This window comes from Lemur catta, chromosome 19 (genome assembly GCF_020740605.2).
Source record: "Lemur catta isolate mLemCat1 chromosome 19, mLemCat1.pri, whole genome shotgun sequence".
Lineage (NCBI taxonomy): Eukaryota > Metazoa > Chordata > Mammalia > Primates > Lemuridae > Lemur > Lemur catta.
In genome coordinates, this window is record NC_059146.1 from 4,038,499 (window position 1) to 4,062,340 (window position 23,842).

General features: G+C 40.9%; 1 protein-coding gene and 1 non-coding gene across 2 annotated transcripts in view; one reads left to right on the forward strand and one right to left on the reverse strand.

The window, feature by feature from the left end:
- The window catches only part of FRYL (FRY like transcription coactivator), a 207,812-nt gene that overhangs the window by 173,485 nt on the left and 10,485 nt on the right, over positions 1 to 23,842 (reverse strand). The window contains exon 2 of the mRNA XM_045532978.1: positions 3,126 to 3,306. The gene's annotated coding sequence lies outside the window, so the exon portion shown is untranslated. The remainder of the gene's footprint in view (positions 1 to 3,125; positions 3,307 to 23,842) is intronic.
- Positions 19,724 to 19,831, forward strand: LOC123624939. Its single transcript, XR_006730294.1, has one exon. It is a non-coding gene; the product is annotated as a U6 spliceosomal RNA (small nuclear RNA).

Here is a 23,842-nt window from a genome sequence, read left to right on the forward strand (position 1 = left end):
GAAACTATTATATGTGACTATAAAAACAAAATTACATTTTAGAACAGTTATTAAAATATCAAAAATAAAATAAATGAACTTAAATGTATAACCAATTGGCAGCATAACTAAACAGAGAATAACTGTTAAGAATAACTTAAATCATGTCGTGTCTCTGCAAGGGGACCCAATGATCCCCACCTCCTGGTATTCACATCCTTATATAATCACCTCCCCTTTGGCTAGAGGCACTCAGCTAAGCTGCATCCCAAAGAAACTGACCCACGGCAACTGTGAGATCATAATGTTCACTGTGTTAAGCCACTAAGTTCTGGGGGTTTTGTTACACAGCAATAGATAACTAATACACACAGTACTTTCAGGAAACATTGTTAGGGGAATATGAACTAAATCCAAAAAAGAATAGCAAATTCTATTCCTGAGTGTATATCCAACAGAAAAAAGTGCATGTATCTACCAAAAGACATGTACAAGAAAGAGTACACAGTAACCCCCAAACTAGAAGCAACTCCAATATTCATCAATCGGAGAATGAATAGATACATGGTGGTATTTCACACAAGGGAACACTACACAACAATGAAAAAAAAAACTACTGTTTCATATAACATGGGAGAATCTCACAGACATAATATTAAGCAAAAAAAAAAAAAAAAAAGCCAGAGACAAAACTTTTGTTGGTGGTATTGCTGTTCTGATATTGTCATGTGTATGATGGGGATACTATAAACAAAAAGTTATTTAATATTCTAATTATATTATTCCTGGTGTCATTAAGAACCAGGATTCTTAACTAAGAAAGATATGGGTGTCAAAAAAGATTAAGTAAAAGTCTTGTAGTGCTGAAACTGAATTGTAAGTATCAGTATGAACTTATGAGCTACTCTATCTTTCAACAAAAATTTTTTCCTAGGCCTGACTACTGGAAAGACCTAGAAACAATGATAGATCCATTAGCAACACGAACCCTTGGAGCCCAGACTGTAGTCTTGAAATTCCATTCCCCAAAAAGGAATCCAGTCTCCTTGGAGAAACTGCTGATACTAGGTGCAGGGAGGAAATGTACACAGTGCGCCTGGAACTCCTCCTCATACCAGATAACCAAGCAGTTATCAAAGAAGCTGTGCTACTAGGCAACAAATACATGCGCAGTTTCTCTTTATAGAATGGCCAGCTAATAAAAAGAAATCACAGCATTAAAATATCACCATTTTGCAACTCCTAATGATCCACAGCAGGGGGTCCACCACCTGTATATACAGACAAAGTTTTCCTGAAACACAGCCAAGCCCATTCATTTATGTTTATCTATGGCTGCTTTCCCTTTATTTACATTGCAGACTTCCTGGTGAACTAATGCTGGTTTGTTAACTGGTTTCAGCAACCCGCCAAAGAATCCCACCCATCTCCCAAACGTGTTTCAGAAGTATCTGCCCTTTTCTAAAGAGTCCAGAATTAGAACCACTGGTCTAAGAGGTAGTGACCTTGGGAGATTACCAAAGTGAAAATAACGGATGCCAGACAGGTCAACGAAACGTAACGAAAGCCATTAACATGAGACAAAGGTGGACAGAAAAAGAACATCTGAGTCCAGTGAAGGAAGGTCCTGGAGGTCAGTAGGAGAGGAAGAGAAGAATATGGAAAAAAAGGCACAAAAGACATCAACTTCAAAACAGGATTAACTTAAAAATGTTCTGACAAGTGAAGAAATTATTCATGTCCCAGAATTCAACAAAAATAGACCAAAAGTGTCTCTACCAGTCAGGTTAGGAAAGAAAACATACCCTTAAAAAAAATAAATAAATAAATCAACTTGTTCATTACAGTCATAACGTGTTAGGTGAATGAAAGGACCAAAACAAGCTTACAAACCGTTTAGTCTGATTCACTCATTTCCTAGGTGACAAAACCGAGGTCTATTAAGGCTAATTAAATGGCAATCAAAAATACTATGCAATTAGAACTAGAGCTAAAATGTACCCTGTTTTTCACTCTACCTCCCTGCCTTTCATCTTCATCTCACACCACGGTTTTCCCTTTGGTGACTGACTTCTTTATTATACTAAATGTCATTCTATGTTTTAATTTGTAAATAGTAGGCATTTGGTAAATATTTGTTGACTGGCTCAAAATGAGCCTACTTCAATCACAAAGGTCTCCCATTTCAACAACTTGTTCTGCTCAATATTACGCCTCTACCTCCCACCAAAATGTGCTCTGAGTAAATCTCAGAGATGTCCAGAAAACTTGTTGGCTTACTGGCATCTGTGCTTCCAAAAAAATGTTAGGATATGAACAGGCACACATAGTACCAAGCTATAAAAAGAGCTAACATCGCACACCTCTCTCATCATTGCCATAAGGCTATACATACGTGGAGCCAGGCTCACATCTATAATCCCAGCACTTTGGGAGGCTGAGGCAGGAGGACTGCTTGAGCCCAGGAGTTCAAGACTAGCCTAGGCAACATAACAAGACCCTGTGTCTACAAAAAATCTAAAAAATTAGGTGGGTGTGGTGGCATGCACCTGTAGTCCCAGCTACTCGGGAGGCTAAGATGGGAAGATCACTTGAGCCCAGGAGTCTGAGGCTGCAGTGAGCTATGATTGTGCCACTGCACGCAGCCTGGACAACAGAGCAAGACCCTGTCTCTACAAAAAAAAAAAAAATCTATATATATATAGACACACACACACACATAATTTGTAATTGCCAGGAAGAGGATGTCCTTGATCTAATGGGCTCAAAATCCCTAAAAATAGGGAAAGACAGTAAGTAACAGAATAAACTACCCCAGCCTTACAATAAGGGATTACAGAGTACTTAAAAGCACATAAAGTGCACACGCATCAAGTTGTTCAGATATTTTTATAAGTATTGCATGTTCCGATGCACCCAGAATGTAATACATAAAGAATGTTTTTTTAAATAAAGAATGTCTCGAAGTCTCCAAAAGCCTGATGTTACTACTACTTTTACATGTAATTTAGAAAAAAATGAGCAAAAAAAAAGTGCAAGATTAACTCATATACAAGAAGAGAAGGCAGCCTAGAAAGGCCATCCAAGTAACAACTGCTTTACAAATCTCTATGATTCTATTATCCTTTTTTAAAAAATGTACATACCCTTACCACTTAGAAATGGTTGTTGAGGCACAGAGTTTGTAGAAAAGACACCAAATTTGGAAAGGATCCATCTAGAAGCTTTTTCAAACTGGAGCCTGTACTTTGCAGGCACTTGAGTGGGCAGCCGGGCGCAGAGCAGTGGTGAGTCACTGGTGTGAAGCAGAATGTGGAATGTGACAGGCTGGAAGATACAAAATAAGGAAATAGGGTTGGTTATTAAGTAACAGCCATGTTTAAAATAAAAGTTGTTAACATTTGAGCAGCTTCCATATAATAAACCCCTAAGGAAAGGTCTGGCAGTTCCAGAAAGGTTAAACACAACCCAGCAATTCCACTCCCAGGTAGATACCCAAGAGAAAGGAAAACATACATCACACAAAAGTAGGTACACAAATGTCCCAGTAGCATTATCTGTAACAGCCAAATGGAGGAAACAACTCAAACATTATCGGTGGATGATGGGACAAACAAAACATGATAGATCCATCCCACGGAATATTATCCTGCTGTAAAGAGGAATGAAGCACTGACATACGCCATGGCGTGGATGAATCATAAAAACATTAAGCCAAGTGAAAGAAGCCATTCAAAAAAGGCCACGCATGGCATGATTCCAATCACATGAAATGTTCAGAATAGACAAACCTATACAAAGAGAAAACAGATGATTGGTTGCCTAAGGCCAGGAGAGAAAAAACAGGCAGGAACTGCTCTGGGGTGCAGGGTTTCTTTTTGAAGTCGATGCGAATGTTCTACAGATTGGTTGTGGTGATGGTTGCCCAATTCTGTAAATGTACAAAAGCCTCAAACTGTACACTTGACATTGATCTGTATGGTATGTGAATTATATTTCAATAAAGGTGATACTTTAAAAAAAAATCTACAGTCTATAACTTCCTCACCACTCACTAATGTTTGATGTATTATTCCCTATCACCTTACAATTCCACATGCTGGGAATACCATTGGATTCAAAGATAAAACCAGATTCTTGCGAATCCTAAAACCATGAACAAGCTACAACTTCTGAGTTCCAATTTCCTCAGGGGGAAGGGAGTCTTTTCTGCTACACTACCTCACCTTTCTACCAACAGTAGAGCTGCCTGCCTACCTGGAGTAAGTTGTGTTTGTTCCAACATTTGTTTATGTCACTTATATTTATAATACTATAATTATGTAGTTTAGTTAAATATTACATCAAAAATACAACTGCAGCCAGGCGCGGTGGCTCACGCCTATAATCCTAGCATTCTGGGGGCCAAGGTGGGAGGATCACTTGAGGCCAGGAGTTCTCCACCAACCTGAGCAATATAGTGAGACTCTGTCTCTACAAAAAAATTAGCTGGGCATGGTGGTGCACGCCTGTAGTCCCAGCTACTCGGGAGGCTGAGGCAGGAGGATCACTTGAGCCCAGGAGTTGGAGGTTGCAGTGAGTTATGATGATGCCACGGCACTCTAGCCAGGGCGACAGAGCAAAACTCTGTCTCAAAAAAATATATCTATCTATCTATCTATATATATATATATATATATATATATATAAAACTACAAAAATAAAATGCTGTATCTCTAAACTAAATTATACAACTTAATAAAGACAAGTCATTTAAAAAACATTCTAAAGAAAACACTTTGGGTGTACATCAAAACACTGATGTACTATAAGCATTTACACACTTATCAATCATAGAATATTAGTATATATTTTTCCTCCTCATTTTAAACAAATTTTCTACTTAACAAACCCAACTGCTGCTATACTATGCAGCCAATGTTGTGTAAGAGAGCTCCTGCTCTACGTAAGTTATTTGTACAAAAGACTAACGTAAGTACATTACTAGTATTCTCTGTCACACTACAGACCCTGCTGAGTCCCCTCTCACAGAGGCTGAAACCTGCCTACTCTTCAAACTCCCAGGCCCACTACAGCCCCACACTCTCCACAGATACCGCCATCCCTTCAACGGAAAAAGGGTGCTGAATGTCAACCGTGCAAGTTCAGTTCAAGACTAAGCCCTTCCTCTGCTCTTAGGCCTATGTGTGAAGGCCTTTTTCACACACCTCTAAGAATCCTCCCTTTTCAAACCAAACCTACATCTGACCTATATATTCAGGTGACCAATAAGCCACATCCCCCCCAAAATCTTACTCAATTGTCTTTTTTTTTTTTTTTTTTTTACTCTCAACTTACTCTTCAACTGTCAGTCATTTGCACCCTGACCCCAACCACTTCCTGATGACTGCAAGAGGTTCTAAGTGGTCATTCTAACCGGCCTCTGACCTCCCCTCCCCTCCATGCATCTCAGATGTTACTTCGTAACATACAACTCTCATCACAAAAGCCCCTGGCTTGGTAATTCAATGGTGTCCCCAATGCCTACAGAATATAGTCCAGGAATTCATTACCCTTCGAGTCAAGATTTTGAAGGAAGAAACTAAACTGCTAGCCCATCTCCCTCATGTTACCCAGACTTCAGTCAGACTGAACTCTTTGCTCTGTGCAAATACATCCCGTTCTTTCCTACACTTGGATCTAATGCATGTTTTCTTCCATCTGAAATGCCTTCCCTTCGTTTCTATGCATTGATATGCCTCTAAAATCATTTTTAAAGGAGAAAATCACTTATCCACTCACAGCCTCAGGTTTCTTAACTGTAAAATGAGAACAACACCTTCACGGCTGTTTTGTAAAGGTTACAAAGTATTGTTAGTATCCTAAGTGTTGTTAAGTGTTAAATTAGAACAACAGCTGGCAGGCACCATGCAACACACCAACAAACGCTGCTTCCCTTGTTCACACAACACAATGAACACCCAATAAACAATTTCTCAGTTGACAAAACAATGGAAAGTGTCTTTTCCAGCCACACTGTGCTCTGTGCTCCATAATCAACAGTCTAAGGTTTGACACCTTTGGAAGTGAAGATGATCAAAATTTCTGACAGAGTTTTCATTTTATGGGCATCTCACATAAATTCCCATAAAATACAAGAACAACTTCACAGATTCATTATGTAAGAACCACCACCCACTATTTCATGATTTAGTCAAGAACAACTTGATTCACTAGCATCTACCAAAATGGGGGAAACTTACCAAAATAGTTTTATCATTTGCCTTTTTTTTAATTATAGTAAAACACTATAATTGTAGCATGTAATCCACCATCGTAACCATTTTTAAGGACACTCACACTGTTAGCGGCCACCACCACCACCCATCTCCAGGTGTCTTTATCTTGCAACACGGAATCCCTGTGCCCATCACGGTCACTGTCCCAGCCTCCCAACCACCGTGCCACCTCTGTCTCCACAAGCCTGGCTGCTTGAGGCACCTTATATAAGGGGAATCATACAGTATTTGCTCTTTTGTGGCTTATTTCACTAAGCATGATGCCCTCGAGGTTCACCTATGTCGTTATTTACTTTTCCAGTAAGAACTTCAGAACCGCACAGGGACGTGGTTTGGACATAGTCTAGCTGAGGTGTGTTACGTGACACCGCATCACAGATTTAGATGACTCAAATCACAGAAGGAAAGAGAAAAGGAGAATAACAGGGAGGTATGACGCCAGGTATTCTGCTACATGCATTTCGCACGCAACTTAACTAAGTCCAAACTCTAAGGAGGTAGGTTATCCTCATTCCCAATTGATAAATGAGAAAAAAGAGGCTTAGAAGACCACTTCGAATCGAGTAGGCATCCCATGTCACTAGCCTATTTGCACCTAGTTCTCATCACAGACCTTATCACTATCTAACATATGCTTTTTTTTATTGACTTAATTAATTCTCCCTAACTAGACTGTAAGCACCTGTGGCCACTGTATCCTCTAACCAGCCCAGAGTCTGAGAGGTAGAGCGCAGAGGGGCAGGCACGGGGAAGCACAAAACATGTCATGTTATAGGGGAATGTGTCACACGTGCAAGTTACACAGAGATTTCTTTTTTTTAAGTGGCCATCACTACACCACTGGAAGAGTCACGGTTATACAACAAAACTGTGTCTATGATACACAATTATAACCCCCAGCTGTTCTGAGACTCTTGTCCCCAGATGTATGTTTCTTAGATGCTCAGAAATTGGGAGGCTTTGTTACCGCCAAAGATGTATCTTTGATGTTTTTTATGTTTTGTTTTTTGGAGTCAGGACTCAGGGACAGTGGAAGACAGGGGCAAAGCATAAAGTTCCAAAGGTTCAAGAAGGCTGGTCTCCAGGGAGCCCAAACCTACGATCACATCCCTCCTCTTCTATGAATTTCTGTTGTTTTTAATCACACTTTACCTGACGAATCGCTTCTCTGCCTTTTGGTTAAGATCAAGTGCAGTACCTGAGACTTTTCTATTAAGCATGACTTTACAAAGGGAAGGGATATACTAGATTGTGATAATACAGTTTACTTATACCTTAAGTAAATTCTCACTGTAATATTAATCATATCTACAGAAATATGGATTTCCTTCTTCCGCTTCAGATTAAAAGTAAATATTCCCACCATGCTGTGTTGCTAAATTTTCTCCCTTAAAATTAAAATTTTTAATTACATTTCAAGAAATTAACAACTAAATACATACATACTACTAACTTTCTCAAGCTAAATTTTTTCATAATTTAAATTATAGCAACTACCTCTACAACTGGAAGAATTTAAAATGTTATGAACAGAAATCGGGTTTTTTTAAAGGGCTTTCACTGAATAAATCCCCACTTGTAACAACAGCCTACATTTCCCCATTAACTTATTGTTTGCATAAAATAATTTCTTTTGGTGACAGTATGAAAAATGTTACTCACAAAAGGAGTACTGTGCTCACCAAATAATTTTATCTTCACTGATGTAACAAGAAGTCAGTGGTTTCCTTTTTGTGGTAAACAATGGGCCTTGGAAAACACATTCCCTGACGAATGTCTTTTACATTTTTTTATACACAATTGGCTCAACTTCCTAATGATCACCATTTACCAGAAACGTGAAAGATAAAAATCTACCATGATACACAACAAGACTGAGCAAGCCAAAAGGAGAAAAATAAAAGACAATTGCAAAGCGTCCCTGAAGAGGGTGGAGTACAGGAAACTTCCAACTCCACACCAACCACCTCCAAACTACTTTTGAAAAGTGAGAATAGCAGTTTCAAGGCGACAAAAAGCTCACATCTTTTTTTCTCCCTTCCTATGGGGTCATGCCATCAAATTCAAAGCACCACCTGGATGCGTGAAGGACCTCAAACTCAACTCTGCACACCAACTCTGTACGCCCATCGCCAGTGCTGCGTCTCGGTAAGTAATACTATCATTCTTCCAGTTGCTAGGGCCAAAAACCTGGCCGTCGCATTTGTTTCCTTCCCTTCCCTCACACCCCCACATCTAATCCATCAACAAGCCCTGTCAACCCTGTTTTCAGAATACTGTCTGTCCTAATCCGACCCCTCCCTCTGGATCCACTGCTGCCCCCTGGGCAGAGCCGCCAGGGCCTCCTGGGGCCCAGACAAGGGGAGGAGACTCTTCACAGACACTCCTGCAGCTACTCGTTCCCCAGCTCCCCACGTGGCCAACCACAGTGACCTTCTAAAAATGTAAACGTATTCACTCCACCCATGCTCAAAATCCTCCACTAGTTTCACATCAAATGCAGGTCCACGAACTCTGACCTTTCCCTTCCCCTATTCTAGCCACACCAGTTTTCCTGCTATCCCTCAAGTGCAGGAAGCTTATTTCCACGGCAGGCCCCGTGCGCGTGCTAACCCCTCTGCCTGGAGCGCTCCCCCCGCCATGGTTTTCTCGCTCTCTCCATTCAGATCACTACAAATGCAACCGGAGACGCCCTCCCGCCCACGCCCGGCTTAAAACAACCGACACCCGTCACTCTCCAGCCAGACCTAATTTTTCATCATAGAGTTTATCATCCAATATTTGTTTTATGTTTGTCTACCCGACCAAAAAGCAAGCTCCAGGAAGGCAGAGACTGGCTTGTTGATATTTATCTCCTGGTTCACAGGCACTCAACAAACATTTGTTGATTAAACGAATGGTGCCCTTGATAATTAATGATAACCCCAAAGAAAATACAGACTTTCAAACATTTTATTCAATAAAATGAATATTAACAACTCCATAAATTTCCATCTTCTGTCTTTAGAGGAGTTTAGAGCAGGGTAGAATGACAAAGGAAGGGGAACTTTCTGTGTTGCCTTCAACACATAAACCCAATGTATTTGCAAACCTTATCTTACATCCAGAAAATAACAGGTTTTAAACCATTTCCTTCCTTGCTGTTAAATACCCAAATCAACTTTTATGCAAATAAAAGGAGATGAAAACCTAAGAACGCATATTTGACTTAGCTCCTGGTTCCAATATCCCCCAAGATGACTTAATCAAAATGGTAGGAAAAAATTCAAGCATCATTAGAAATTAGAAAGGGCTATCATCCCTCACCTGAAATTTCGAGTTTCCACAAAGATATTTTAAGGTGGGAATAAGGGGAAAGGAGAAGCAGCCTGCCCTACGTCAGCCGTGCTCTGACACAGCCCACTCCACCGAGGGGAGGCCCACGAGAAAATGGTCCTCGCTCAGTCCCTCCCCCCATCAAATTCCCCCAGCTGAACACCCAGGGCCATACCCAGGGCCATCTTCCGCAGACTCCGCCTCGCCTTTGAGAGAAGGGAGAGAGAACACAATCTCCTGCCAGGCTGGGTGACGCAGCCTGTGCCGTTCACCAACACAGCATAACCTGTACAGCCATACCCCCCTTATCCAGCGGTTCACTTTCCAGTTTGGTACTGCTGTCCAAAAATACTAAATGGAAAATTCCAGAAATAAGCAATTAATAAGTTTTCAATTGCATGCCATTTTGAGTAGCGTGACGAAATCTCGCATCATCCCATTCCGTCCCCACCTGCCTGGGAGGTGACTCAGACCTTCGTCCAGCATCTCCACCCGTAGATGCTTTTAGTCTGCAAAAAGCGCAATCGTTAAAACTACATACAATGCCAACTTTTACCGAAATTTCAATTTGCCAAGAATGGTTTTACTGGTCACAACTGAATAACATGTATAACCCTTTCACTGAATTTTTAATCTAGGTCTTATTTTTCCTAAAAACAGCCTGTTCATACCTAAAAATCACAAATCCAAAATCAGAACTGCAACAATTACAGGTGTTAAAGCTCAAAAGGGCCTTAGAGTTGACTTTAGCTTTTTTTCCCCCCCAAACTTTTTTCTTTCAAACATCAAGCTTCCACATAAGAACTCATTTCAAGAAAAGGAAGGAAGGAAAAGCTGCTCACGTCCAACCTTCTCACTTAACAGATGGGGAAACCTACGGCCCAGAGAGGCTTAGAGACTGGCCCACGGTTACAGCTTCTCACTGGCAATACCAAGACTAGAAAGTGATTCTCCTATTCTCCAATTAAATGTTCTTCCCACTTTTCTCCCTTTAAACATCTCAGTAAATACCTCTATGGTGGTTCATTTTATGGGTCCACTTGGCCAGGCCATGGTACCCAGATATTTGATCCAACATCATTCCAGATGTTTTTGTGAAGATATATTTTTACATGAGATTAACATGTAAATCAGCAGACTGTGAACAAAGCAGATTACGCTCCAAAATCTGGGTGAGCTTCATCCATTGAGTAGAAGGCCTTGACAGCAAAAGACTGACCTTTCCAGAAGAAGGAGCAATTCTGCTCGCAGACTTAATTGCAACTCTTCCCTGGGTCTCCACCCTGCTGGCCCACCCTGCAGATTCTGGACTTGCCAAGCCTCCCAATCAAATGAGCCAATTCTTTAGAATAACCCTCTCTCTCCCCCTCCTCACCCCGCTATACACACATTCTGTTGGTTCAGTTTACCTGGAGAACCCTAATATAACCTAGGTGAGTATCTAAAAGAATTTCTGCAGTTAAAAAGTCAATAACTGTATTTACTGAGAATTTTAAGAAAGCTACAGGTAGGCACAGTGGTGTGTGTCTGCAGGCCCAGCTACTCAGGAGGCTAAGAAGGATCACTTGAGTTCCTACCCAGCCTGAGCAACACAGCAAGACCCCATCTCATTAACAACAACAACAACAAAAGAATGTTTAAGAAAGGTTGTGAACACATCTATAGCAATAGAGTATTATAAATTAGTGGGAGGGGAGTGACTGCCAATGGGTACAATACTTCTTTTTGGGGTTCTAAAATTGGACAGTGGTGATAGTTACATAACTCTGCAAATATACTAAAATCCACTGGATTGTACACTTTAAAAGAGTGAAGTTTATGGTATGTGAATTATATCTCAGGAAGGAAGGGAAGGAGGGAGGGAGGGAGGGAGGGAGGGAAAGCAAGCCAGCCTGTGAAACTAAGAAGCATCATAAATGACAGGGGAAAATGTCAACAACTTCGTAAGTTAATTAATATTCACTTGTTCAAAGTCACTGAGTTACACAGGGAACCTCAAACACTCTTAGAGAATGGAATAGCAGAGAAAGCCAACAAATTAGCTGCATAGGCTTGATTTTTTAAAAAAACAATCAAAGGCAGCAGCTAAATAAAAGCTGTGACATCCGAGAGATCAATAAACCGCATTAGGGGAAACGTCTCACACTCAACAGTAACACGTGAAACCAAAACTGGAGGACTAAAATCTTTCACTTAGGATAACTGTTTTGAAAATCTTTCTCTCCAGTACTTAGTCTAATCGCAGGGCTCACTTCAAACAGCAGAATGTTTCTATTGTATTTACCACATTTGCACTACTTGCAAAAGATTAAAATAAATTTATCGTGAAATCCTATCTCCCACCCATGATATAGTATGAAGTGAAATGCACTCAATGTGAAAGATTTTTTTACAAAGAATACTTTACAAACAGGGCTTCTGTATGCGTAGAGAAAGGCAAATAGTAGAAGGCACAGTCAGCTCTAAGTATGGTGGGAACTGCAGTGTAGCTGGAACAAAATGTGGATTTGTGGGGAGTGGCAAGAAATAAGGTCAGAAAGCGAGGCTAGAACCAAATCAGAAATGAGATGAGAATACACATGTCAGGGAGTTTAGACAGACAGTCCAAGAGGGCTTTTAACCAGGGAAGCAACATCATCGAATTGAGCTTTAGGAAGACGTACTGAGGTGGCAGAAGCTAGAGGAAGTGGTAATCTAGGTGAGAAATTATAAAAGCCTGTCCTCAGACAGTGACTATAACGCTGAAAAGGAAGGAAAACAGATTAAGAGACATCTAGATGATGATTAAAAGATGTCTGGTGCACAGCAGGGCCGCATTATCTTGGAGCAGATACAAAATAATGGTGGGTAAAGAGAGAAGACTCAAGGATTTCTGGGAGTCTTGAACTAAGTACAGTATCAGAAAGAAAATCAGGAACTACTGATAAGATTAATGTTCATTAAAAATTGTTGAGGAATACTCCAAATTGGTCAAGCATGCCAGTATGTGACGAGCAAAGGCACGGACGTTTGTGTTTCCACGACGGGTCACTGTGGTTAGGAGTTGGCACGGCCCCCTTCTCTGACAACGACCAGGCGCTCTCCCTACTAACCGCTCTGACTCTGACAGGTACCGGGAAGAGCCACGCAGCCTGCAAATCCTCTGAGACTCTTCCTGCCACAAGCTGGATGTAGTCCGGCCGCTAAGCTGGCAGTCCGTGTGACTGTCTCCGCAGACAGAGCCCCGCGGACGTGACGCCCACGGCAAAGGCCACACGGCGAGGGCTGTGTGCAGACATGCAGCTGCCAGGAGTCCGTACGCTGAGGCCACCACGTGGCGCCAACACACGAAGGGAACACTTAGGGAGAGGAGCCCCAGCCGTTTGGCTCGTCTCAGGCCAGCTGCCAGACGTGTGGGTCAAGACCCCAGCTCAAGCCACCGTCAGACTGTTACTTCCGGGCAGAACACACATGAGGAAAGCCTGGCTGAGCCCAGGCAACTCCCGTATTTACGAGCAAAATAAATGACTGTTTTTAAAACCACTGCTTCAGGGTGTTTTTCACACAGCGACACTGCCATCAAGGACACGCCAACTACTGGAAAAAGAGAAAAGTCCTTCCCTGAGCCTGCAGTGGGGCAGGGGACGAGGGAGAGAGGACGGGAAGCTGATTTTCCTCCCCCAAAAAATAATTCTATGTGAGAGGTAACAACGTTCTTACATGTGTAAGTCTTCTGCGTAGGACTTAAAAACTAACTAAAACCTCAAGGCAGTATTTGTTGGAGGTCATTTTAAAGTGGGTGATAAAAAATAAATAAATAAAAAACCTCATTTCTCAAACACTATTTCCCAAGAAATGGAAAAAATCTTCCAGACAACCCTCACTCTTAAAATATTTTTCTCACAGAAAGCAAAATTTGTACTGCTGTAAACAAGATGCCAGATGTAAGGAAGGCGGACATGATAGAACGTTAAAACTTATTTTATTCAAGTTTATTAATGTTTTGTTCAGATTAAAAACAATGCATGTGCGTGCTGAGAAATGGGGATAAAAAAATAAATGAAATAAAAACAATACATGGATTCATAATCATTTTCTTGAGGCTTAGCAATGTGGACTTTACCAAAGATCATCTCACTAACTTGAAAAAGAAAACGATGAAGAAACATGATGAATTCAATTCATAAAAGTCTTGAAGAATTCTGATGGGTTTTTGACCAAAAAAAACCCCTGCCTCATCTGGCTCTAATTCCAATTGTTTCCACGTATCTTTACAAGTCCTGTTTTCAGCTTTAGTTGCTATTAAAACAAAAGGGGGGCATTGTTTAGAAATGAAAAATAACATGTATTGCTATATCAAAGACAATGCCAGTCCCAATTTAAACCAGTCTTCCCATTAAAATTTACTTATAAACCCCATGTTTATAAAAAGGGGGAGAACAACAATGAAATCCCTATTTCAAAAGGGATTCATAAAGATTAAATGAATATATTTTAAAATGCTCAGCACACAGTAGGCCCTCTGTAAGGGGTGTGCTCACTTACAAATTGTGCTGATCACCCATTCCCCCTCCTTTAATAGCACTCCCAAGCTTCCGCCACAGACATGGCTGCCCACCTAAAAATTCTATTTCCCAGCTCTCCTTGCAATTGGTTGTGGCAATGTAACAAAGTTCCTGCCAAGGGAACGTGAGAAGTGAGGTTTGCCAGGCAGCAGGGAGAGCATGTGGGCCTTCCTGGCCGGGATCTCTTTCCTCCTTCCCCTGGCTGAACGCCAGAACTGCCAAGCCATGGAAGACACCTGTCGACCGCATCAATCATCCCTGCAGTCCTGGCCTGCTCACCTCCACCTGCTACAGCCGGGAAGGAGATGCGGGTCTTGTTCTAGCCGCACGCATACATAAAAAATACTAAGCATCAATTATGTGTCAGGCACTGCCCTGGGCGGGTGAGATAACAGCAATGAACAAACAGATGAAGAACTCTGCCCTCACGCAGCTTACATGCCAACGGTGGGAGACAATAAACAATGCATCATAATGAGCAGACTGCAGAGTACCAGAAGGTGAGAGAAGCTATCAGAAGAGAAAGTTGAGCCAGGTGTGGTGCTGTGTGCCTGCAGCCGCACCTACTCCAGAGGCTGAGGTGAGACAATCACTCGAGCCCAGGAGTTCGAGTCCAGCCTGGGCAATAGGGCAAGACCCCATCTCTGGGAAATACAAATTTTTTTAAATTTTAAAAATGACAAAATTTTAAATTAAAAGTAGAAAAGAATCATAAAGTGACAAGTGCCAAGGGCTGCAATTTTAAAACAGTCAGAATACATTGCCTTGAAAAGGTGATGTTTGAGCAAAGATTTGAAGAAAGATAGCCAGGTAGATAGATGCCCACCTGAAGTTTAAGAATGTTCCAGCCATGGGGAAGAGCCAACAGAGGCCCAAGGTAAAACATAGCTGACACATTGGAACAGCTGAGCAAGGAAATGATAGGGAAAAAAGCCAGAGAAGCACAGAGGCAGGGAGACCTCTAGTTAGGAGGCTATTTGTCACTGAAGTGTTAGTAAAACTCTTGTCTTTCAGCCTGAGAAATGGCTCTTGGATTCAGTTACCTTAGCTCTGTTCCCCAGGAAACCACACAGGCAGAATGTCAGCTGTGTTACCAGGCAACACTGCTTATGGTAAAAATGACCCGCTGGTAAACTGCAAAGGGAGGGAGGAAGTACAGATACCTGGTGAGTGGCCAGAGCTTTAGGCTGCTCTTAGTGTCATGATTCCTGTAGCTGGGCAGGTACCTCGCAGGGAGCCTGGAAGCCGTGCTTGTGAGTCGCTACACAAGATAAAGACTCGTGGAACACGGGGCTCCTAAGCCACCTTGGCTATATACCCACCCGCGTGAGCCTCATGACTCACACCTGAACTTCACCTGCACATGGGGGGAGGCATAGAGAACACCTGGACTGCTACAAGCACCCGCACCAAAGAGAACACCTGGAGCTTCTCTGCTGGTAAGCTGTTTGCTGTCCCATACCCCCTCCAAATGCATCTGACATCAGACGTGGCTTATGGCAATCCGTGAGCCTGTCTAGTTAAGCCCTAAGAAAACTCCCTGGTGCTCTATTGCAGCAACTCAGGCAAGCAATGGTGGGAGTGGCTTGGACCAAGATGGTAGCAGTGGAAATAGTAAAAAGTAGTAAGATTGTAAATATAATTCAAAAGAGGAGCCTATAGGCTCTTCTAACAAACAGAATGTGGGATGTGAGAGAAAGAAAAGTTAGGGATAACTGCAAGATTTTGGGCCCAAGCAACTAAAAGGATGAAATGGAAAATCGTGGGGAGAGGAAGCTGGAGATCAGAAGTTCACGTGTTGACCATTTTGAGTTGAAGGTCATTGATCATTTCACTTTTTCCTCTCTGACCCAAGATGGCTGCAGCAGCTCCAAGTATCAAGAGCTGACATGACCACATCCAGGAGTGTACCTTAATAAATTCAAGCACACCAGCCTCCCAGCACACTTCCTTTATGCTCCACTGTGCCTAAACCAATCATTGGCAAGGAGAACGGAGCTCACAGGATCAACTTTAGGCTGAGCAACATCCACAACTGCCCCTTTGGGTGGAGGAGGAGTGTGAAGCACATCAGCACTAACTACCTAAACAAGATGGAGCTGTGTTAGTGAGGAAATCGGAACGACTAACAGGTGCGGCACCTGTCCAAGAGGCCAAGGGTACCAGATGGAAAATCCACATAGACGTTAAAATCATGCAGAATAAAAGATCAGTAATAAAGTGGGGTACAAAAAGGTACAAAAAGACAGGAAGCCAGGTAACGAATGAATGAAAGGAAATGACCGACCCTCTGTCCTATGAAGACAAGCTATCAAGACAAATTCTGTGAGCTTTCACAACCACCAAGAGAAGATTCTGAATGGTCTGAAAGGGAAAAAAACAAAAAGCTAAAATCAGAAACTCTCCATTGTAGAAGACAGAGAAGTGTCCCAAATTTCCCAAGTGACATGATTTTGACCTAGACTTTTATATCCAAATAACTCATCAGGTGAGAAGGCAGAACAAAGACATTTCCAGATACAGAAGGACATTACTTGAGAGTGTCTTTTAGCAAAACAAGGGTGTCAAAAATAAAGTTTGACATGAGACACACAAGAAACAGTGGAAATCATCCAAAAGTAAAATGAAAAAGCAGCCCCAGGATGGCAGCTGTGAAGCAGGAATAGACAATAATTCATCCTATTAAAATGGAAAATTACTGAACTCCATGAAAGGAAGAATGGAATGGATTCTGTTCAAAAGACAAAAGAATAATTAAGAAGCTGGCCTAATGACAGGAATGCATATGTTTCTTTTCTCGATTTAAAAATAAAAAGAGCCCAGCTACTTGGGACGCTAAGGTGGGAGGACCACTTGAGCCCAAGAGTTGGAGACCAGCCAGGGCAACAGAGAAATAGCCCATTTCAATCAATCAAGCAAACAGGCAATCAATGGAAAATAAAATAAATAAAAAATAAATGAAAACTAAAACAAAAAGATATGCAATAGAAAATTCCAGCAGAATATTGCCCGCTGGTTGTCTATCCACAGCCTTTTTCCATTATTCCGTGCTAAAAGAACTCCAAAGAATTTTTTGTTTCGTTTTCGGTATCAGGTGAGAAGCACACGATTAGGAAAGGCAGCCCTTCCCCCAGACCCATGCGATGATGAATCACTGCAGGACTGATGTGACCCCGCAACTCCCAGGCTCCTTTGCCAGTGGTTGGTTCAGACCAATGAGACATACAGAAAAGTCATCTGGGAGACTTTCCTCAACGATAAAAAGGGAGATCTGATGAGAAGGGGGTTACAGATTTGCTACAAAGGACATTACTGGGCAATTGGGAAATGTGAGTACGGACTGCATATTGGATTACAGTATTCTACTGCAGCGGACATGGAGATGCACCACTCACATCCAAGACTCACTACCAGACATGAGGAGTGAGGTGAATTGAGCCTCTAGCTGTTGGCTTCACAGTTGGCTTGAGTTTTCAAGGAAGAGTTGCAGTATTCTCTGGACAGCCCCCATCCCGTGACTGAGAAAGGCCAATTTCCACCCCACAGGGAACTCCTCTAACGGACCAGCGGACCAGCGTGACTCCAGATCTGCCCCCAGCGCTGGCAGACCGTGTGTCATCACAATCCGACAGCTGCACCTGTCCAGTCCTGCTCCCTCCTTTCGCTTTTGTGCGATCCCGATTCTGTCTGGGCGTCTGCTTCCCAGGGGATGCAGCCTTCAACAAATTAACAGTGCTCAATGTCCCGAACTCAATCATTGTTTCATGATCACACTGAGGAAGTCCCTTTTTTCAGTGATAACGTGGTGAAGTATTTAAGGGTAAAGAGTCATAATATCTGCAACTTTCAAAACATTCGCCAAAATTAAAACAGCTCTAGATCTACATCTAAAAACCTATATATTAATAACCTAGATCAATATCTACAGACCTATATATTAAAAGACAAAAAAGCAAAAAGCAAATGTGCCAAAATGTTTATAACTGACAGAAACAGATAAAAGCTAGACAAGCATTCACATTACTATTCTCACAACTTTTTTGTAAGTTTTAAAGTTTTTCAAAAATATGTTTAAAAACAGAAGATCCGGAAGATCTTCTCCTCCTCTTCCTACCTTTGCACATAAGTGAGAAAAACATCCTTGGAGCTACAGCAGCCACTGGCAACAAGAGGAAGGTCAGGGAAATCAGATGTCACCTGTAGTTGGATATTCTGGTAAATGCGGCCAAAAACAACCAAACTGACACACTGGGGGTCAAAAAAACTATTCAAGGAAGCCAAGGTGCAAGTGTAAAAATATACACATGACATGATTTTGAACAACTGATGGACTGCAGGGAAAGAGAATCTACGGGCTTTGACACTGGGGACATCTTCTTCTATTGGCATGGGGTCACCACACTGGACAAATAGAGAAGGAAGTGTAACCGCAACTCACCACTCAGCTCTGCAGTGAATACGTGCAGGAAGATCAACGTAAAAACAAGGCACCAAAGACTTTATTAAAATTACAGAATGAACGTTTATAGTATTAACAATATACTTAACGGTATACAAGCTGACAGGCTGGGGGCAGCAAGAGAAAAGGATTTCAATTTCAAATCTCAACATAAGACTAGAAATCTCCTCTGAACATATTCCATTTGACTTTTTTTTTTTTGGAGACAGAGTCTTGCTCTGTTGCCCAGGCTGGAGTGCAGTGGCGTCATCATAGCTCACAGCAATCTCAAACTCCTGGGCTCAAGCGATCCTCCTGCCTCAGCCTCCCAAGTAGCTGGGACTACAGGTGTGACCATATCCAGCTAAGTTTTCTAATTTTTGTAGAGACGGGTCTCTCTTGCTTAGGCTGGTCTCAAACTCCTAACCTCAAGCAATCCTCATGCCTCATGCCTTGGCCTCCCAGCGTGCTAGGACTACAGGCATGAACAACCACACTCAGCACATTTGATTCATTTTTAACAACTTTTATTGAGATATAATTCACATACCATAAGATTCACAATTTATTCTTCACTTTAATCGGGTTATTTATCTTTTTATTATTGAGTTGTAAGAGTTCTCTGTATAGTCTAGATACAAGTCCCTTATTAGATATGATTTGCAAATATTTTCTCCCATTTTGTAGGCTTTTTCACTTTCTTGGTAGTGTCCTTTAAAGCACTAAAGCTCTTAATTTTGATGAAATCCAACTTATATATGTAATTGTATACTGTTTTTGCTTTTCATGTCTTGTTTAAGAAAACTTCGTTCAACTAACCTAAGGTCACTAAGATTTACTCATTTTCTTTTAAGAATCTTATAACCGTAGCTTTTACATTTAGGTCTACAATCCATTTCTAGTTACTTTTTGTGTATGGAGTGAGGAAGCAATTGAAACGCATTCTTTTGCATGTGGCAATCCAGTTGTCTTAGCACCATTTGTTGAAAACCCTATTCTTTCCCCCATTGAATTGTCTTGTTAGGCACCAGTGTGGGGGGTGAGGGGGTTAGAATGAAGGGACCATAAATGTAAGGATTTATTTCTAGGCTTTTAATATTATTTAATTGATCTATATATACTTTTTTTAAATTAAGGTAAAATCCATGTAACAAAATTAACCATTTTTTGTGCTCGCTTCGGCAGCACATATACTAAAATTGGAACGATACAGAGAAGATTAGCATGGCCCCTGCTCAAGGATGACACGCAAATTTGTGGAAGCGTTCCATATTAAAAAAAAAAATTAACCATTTTACACTGTACAATTCAGTAGCATTTGGTATATGCACTATGTTTTGCAACCAATACCTCTATGTAGTTCCAAAATATTTTCATCACCCCAAAAGGAAACTCTGTATCTATATTAAACAGTCATCATTCCCCATGTTTCTGGCAACCACTAATTTAATTTGTGAATTAAGCTGTTCTGGATATTTTATATCAATGGAATCATACAATATGTGATTTTTGGCTAAGCACAGTGGCTCACGCCTATAATCCTAGCACTCTGGGAGGCTGAGGTGGCAGAATTGCTTGAGGCCAGGAGTTCAAGACCAGCCTGACCAACATAGCGGGCGAGACCACATCTCTACAAAAAAAATTAAAAATTAAAAAAAATTAGCCGGATGTGGTGGCATGCCTGTAGTGCCAGCTACTTGGGGGGCTGAGACAAGGGGATCACTTGAGCCCAAAAGCTTGCGGTTATAGTGAGCTATGATGATGCCACTGAACTCTATCCCAGGGTTACAGGGTAAGGCCCTGCCTGGAAGAAATAAAAAAGATTTTTTGAAAGGTTCATGTACTTTATATTAACAGCATATGTCAGTAGTTTATTTTTATGGCTGAATAATATTCCATAGTATAGATATACTGTATTTGGTTATCCATTCATCAAATGGACATTTGGGTCGTTTCTACATTTTGGCTAATATAAATAATGCTGCTATAAACATTCAGGTAACAAGTATTTGTTTGAATACCTGTTTTCAATTTTCAAGGTATATACCTATAAGTGGAATATCTATTACATATAATAATTCCACGTTTAACTGTTTGAGGAACCATCAAACTGTTTTTCACACCAGACATACCATTCTCCATTCCCACAAGCAATGTACACGGTTCCAATTTCTCCTCACCGACACTTGCTATTTTTTGTTTTCTGACTCATATTCAAATGTTACAACCAGAACCCGACACACGACTCCAGGTGTAGTATTGTGTACGGTACAAAATAATGTTAAGACTAACATCCCCTCTTTTCTGAACCTTCTTCTCCTATTAGTCCAGACTATGATTCTATGAAGGCTTTTAGTAGTCACATGACATTTTATACTGAGTTTATTACAGTAATTAAAATACCAAAATTGTTTGTATTCAACATCTCCCTCACCCCTATAATTGTGCAGCTGGTTTTGGAACCCATGTACAGAACTTCGTATCAATTATCACATTAGGCTTGATCTACCATTTCAGTTATTTTCAATATTAACCCCCCAAAATTCATTCCATCAAAATACCAAAATATTGCTATACATGGCCTCAATATTTTCATTGACATTACAAAAAAATGGACAGTGAATTTCAGCATCCCACTAGAAATTTCTCTCTAGTTGTCACCAATTCACTAACTTGTGGAGGTATTATTCAACCAATCATATTCCCACCTAACTGTGTGATCATCCAGCCGACATCATCCAGCTAACATTATCCCCCTTGTCAACAGAGAGAAACAATGTAAAATCTCTGGCTGAAATCCAGTTATGCTGTATCTTCTACATTTTCCTGACCCACAGTCTAATAATCCTCTCTAAAAAGAAGTAAGATTAGTCTAATGTAATTGTCTTTACTGAGCCCATGTAATACTTCCCTTTAAAAATGTAATCACAGTCAATGTTTTTAGCACATAAAACACAATGACCCTAGATTAAATCACACCGGGTTTCAAAACATATTTGGAGATTTTTATACCAACATTAAAATGTAACACAATAAAAAACCAATATGTATCATCATAGTACAATGCATTACTCACATGCTTGTGGTGATGCTGCCTTTCGTAGAAAAGTGTACAGGCCTTCACCTTCACTCACCACTCACTCACTGACACAGGATTAAGATATCATGCATCCTACTTGAGATTATCAAGACAACTGTGTCAATTTGCTGCAATCTAAATTCAAAATTTTTGTTAATTCTACCAGTCTTTCTTTAACCATAAAAAGTTCAATAGGAAAAAATGCTTTCCCTCATTTATTTCCAAAAATACAATATAACTGGTAATCTTTTGAGTTTCTAAGAATATAGTTTATTTTATTAAAACCAATCCTCTACTTTCTTTAAGAGCACATTCCTAGCTCAGATATCTTTTACAAAGTCTCCAGATTGCTCCAGTCTAAAATGACCTGTCTTTACTTTTACCTTTCCCCAAGACAGGAATAAAAGGTGTCAGATGGTGATAGCTGTGTCCTTAACATCTAGGTTCTAGGAACCAGTGACATCTGGGGACATGGTCGTGTACTTCAATGAGAGGAATGGGTCAGCCTGACACCTGCTCAGAGGGCCTTGTGCAGGGATGTGATGCCAGAGAGCCATGTGGCCCTGGCTTTCCTAGCCTCACTCCCTTCCAGCCAGCTCTGCTTCCTCCGATGGAGTGAGGCAGGGAGCCCTGGGCAGGAGAGCAGGAGACCAGGCCTCATGGGATCTCAAAACCAAGATTTACTCTACTTAGCTAAAATCACATGCAATGAAATTTAAACTTCCTCAAAGTCATCAGTGCTGAGAAGATAGGACAAAGGCTTAATTCTTTACCTTTAAATACCAGTTTTCAAAGTAAGGAGTAGACTTAAGATCCACCTTAAACGATGTCAAATGAGCATTTTCTTTTTCTGTAGACTTGTGGATTTCCATAGATTTAACGTTTCTCAATTCATTAAAATTATTTATTCTGATATAAAAAACAGATGAATGGATAAAGAAATCATGGCATACACACACACACACACACGCACGCACACACAGGAATACTATTCAGCCTTAAAAAAGGACATCCTGCCATTTGCAATAATGTCAATGAACCTGGAGGACGTTATGCTAAGTGAAATACACCAGACATAGAAAGGCAGATACCGCACAGCCAAAACTCATAGTAACAGACAGTAGAATGGGGGTTGCCAGGGGTTGGGAGGTGGGAGAAAAGGGGAAATATTGGTGAAAGAGTACAAATTTTCAGTTGTGCATATGTTCTGGAAAACCAATATACAGCATGGTGACCATAGTTAATAAAAACGTATTGTATACCTGACATTTTCTAAGAGAGTAGATCTCAATTACAGTAGTGCCCCCTCATCCTCAGGGGATATATTCCAAGACCCTCACCGGGTGCGTGAAACTGTAGAGAGCATAAACCCTATATATGCTATGATACTATGCTGTGTTTTTCCCTGTACATACATACCTACAATAAAGTTTAATTTATAAATCAGGCACAGTAAGAGATTAACAACAATAACTAATAATAAAATAGAACAATTATAATATATATAACAGTAAGTTATATAAATGTTTATTTCTGGAATTTTCCATTTAATATTTTCAGACGGAAGTTGACTGCAGGTAACTGAAACCACGGAAAGCAAAAACCATCCATCAGGTGGAACTACTGTATTCTCACCACAGCAAAAAAAAAAAAGTATGGGAGATGATGGATGTGTTAATTAGTTTGTGGTAATCATTTCACAATGTGTACCTACATCAAATCATCACATTGTACATCTTAAAGACACAATTTTTGTCAGTCAATTCAACAAAGCAGGAAAAAGTAAAATGAAATTTCAGTGTTATCGATATTTGATATGTGAGACTGACACACTGGTCCTAGCATCAGGCTGCTGATGTCAGTGATGTCTGGTGGCATTTATGTGACATATGCTGGATACCATAGGCTGCCTTACTCAACCTCCATTCCATGAGATTGGAAATCTAAAACTACATTTCCAAGACTTCCTTGCAGCTTGGGAACTGCATATTAATTAGATATCACAAACTAAAGGTATTCATGGGCAATTTGAAAGGTACCTTTTTAATCGTTGGGGGGTTAGGCCGGGCACAGTGGCTGAAGCCTGTAATCCTAGCACTCTGGGAGGATCTCTTAAGGACGGAGTTTGAGACCGGCCTGAGCAGGAGCAAGACCCGGTCTCTACTAAAAATAGAAAAAATTAGCTGGGTGTGGTGGTGCACGTCTGTAG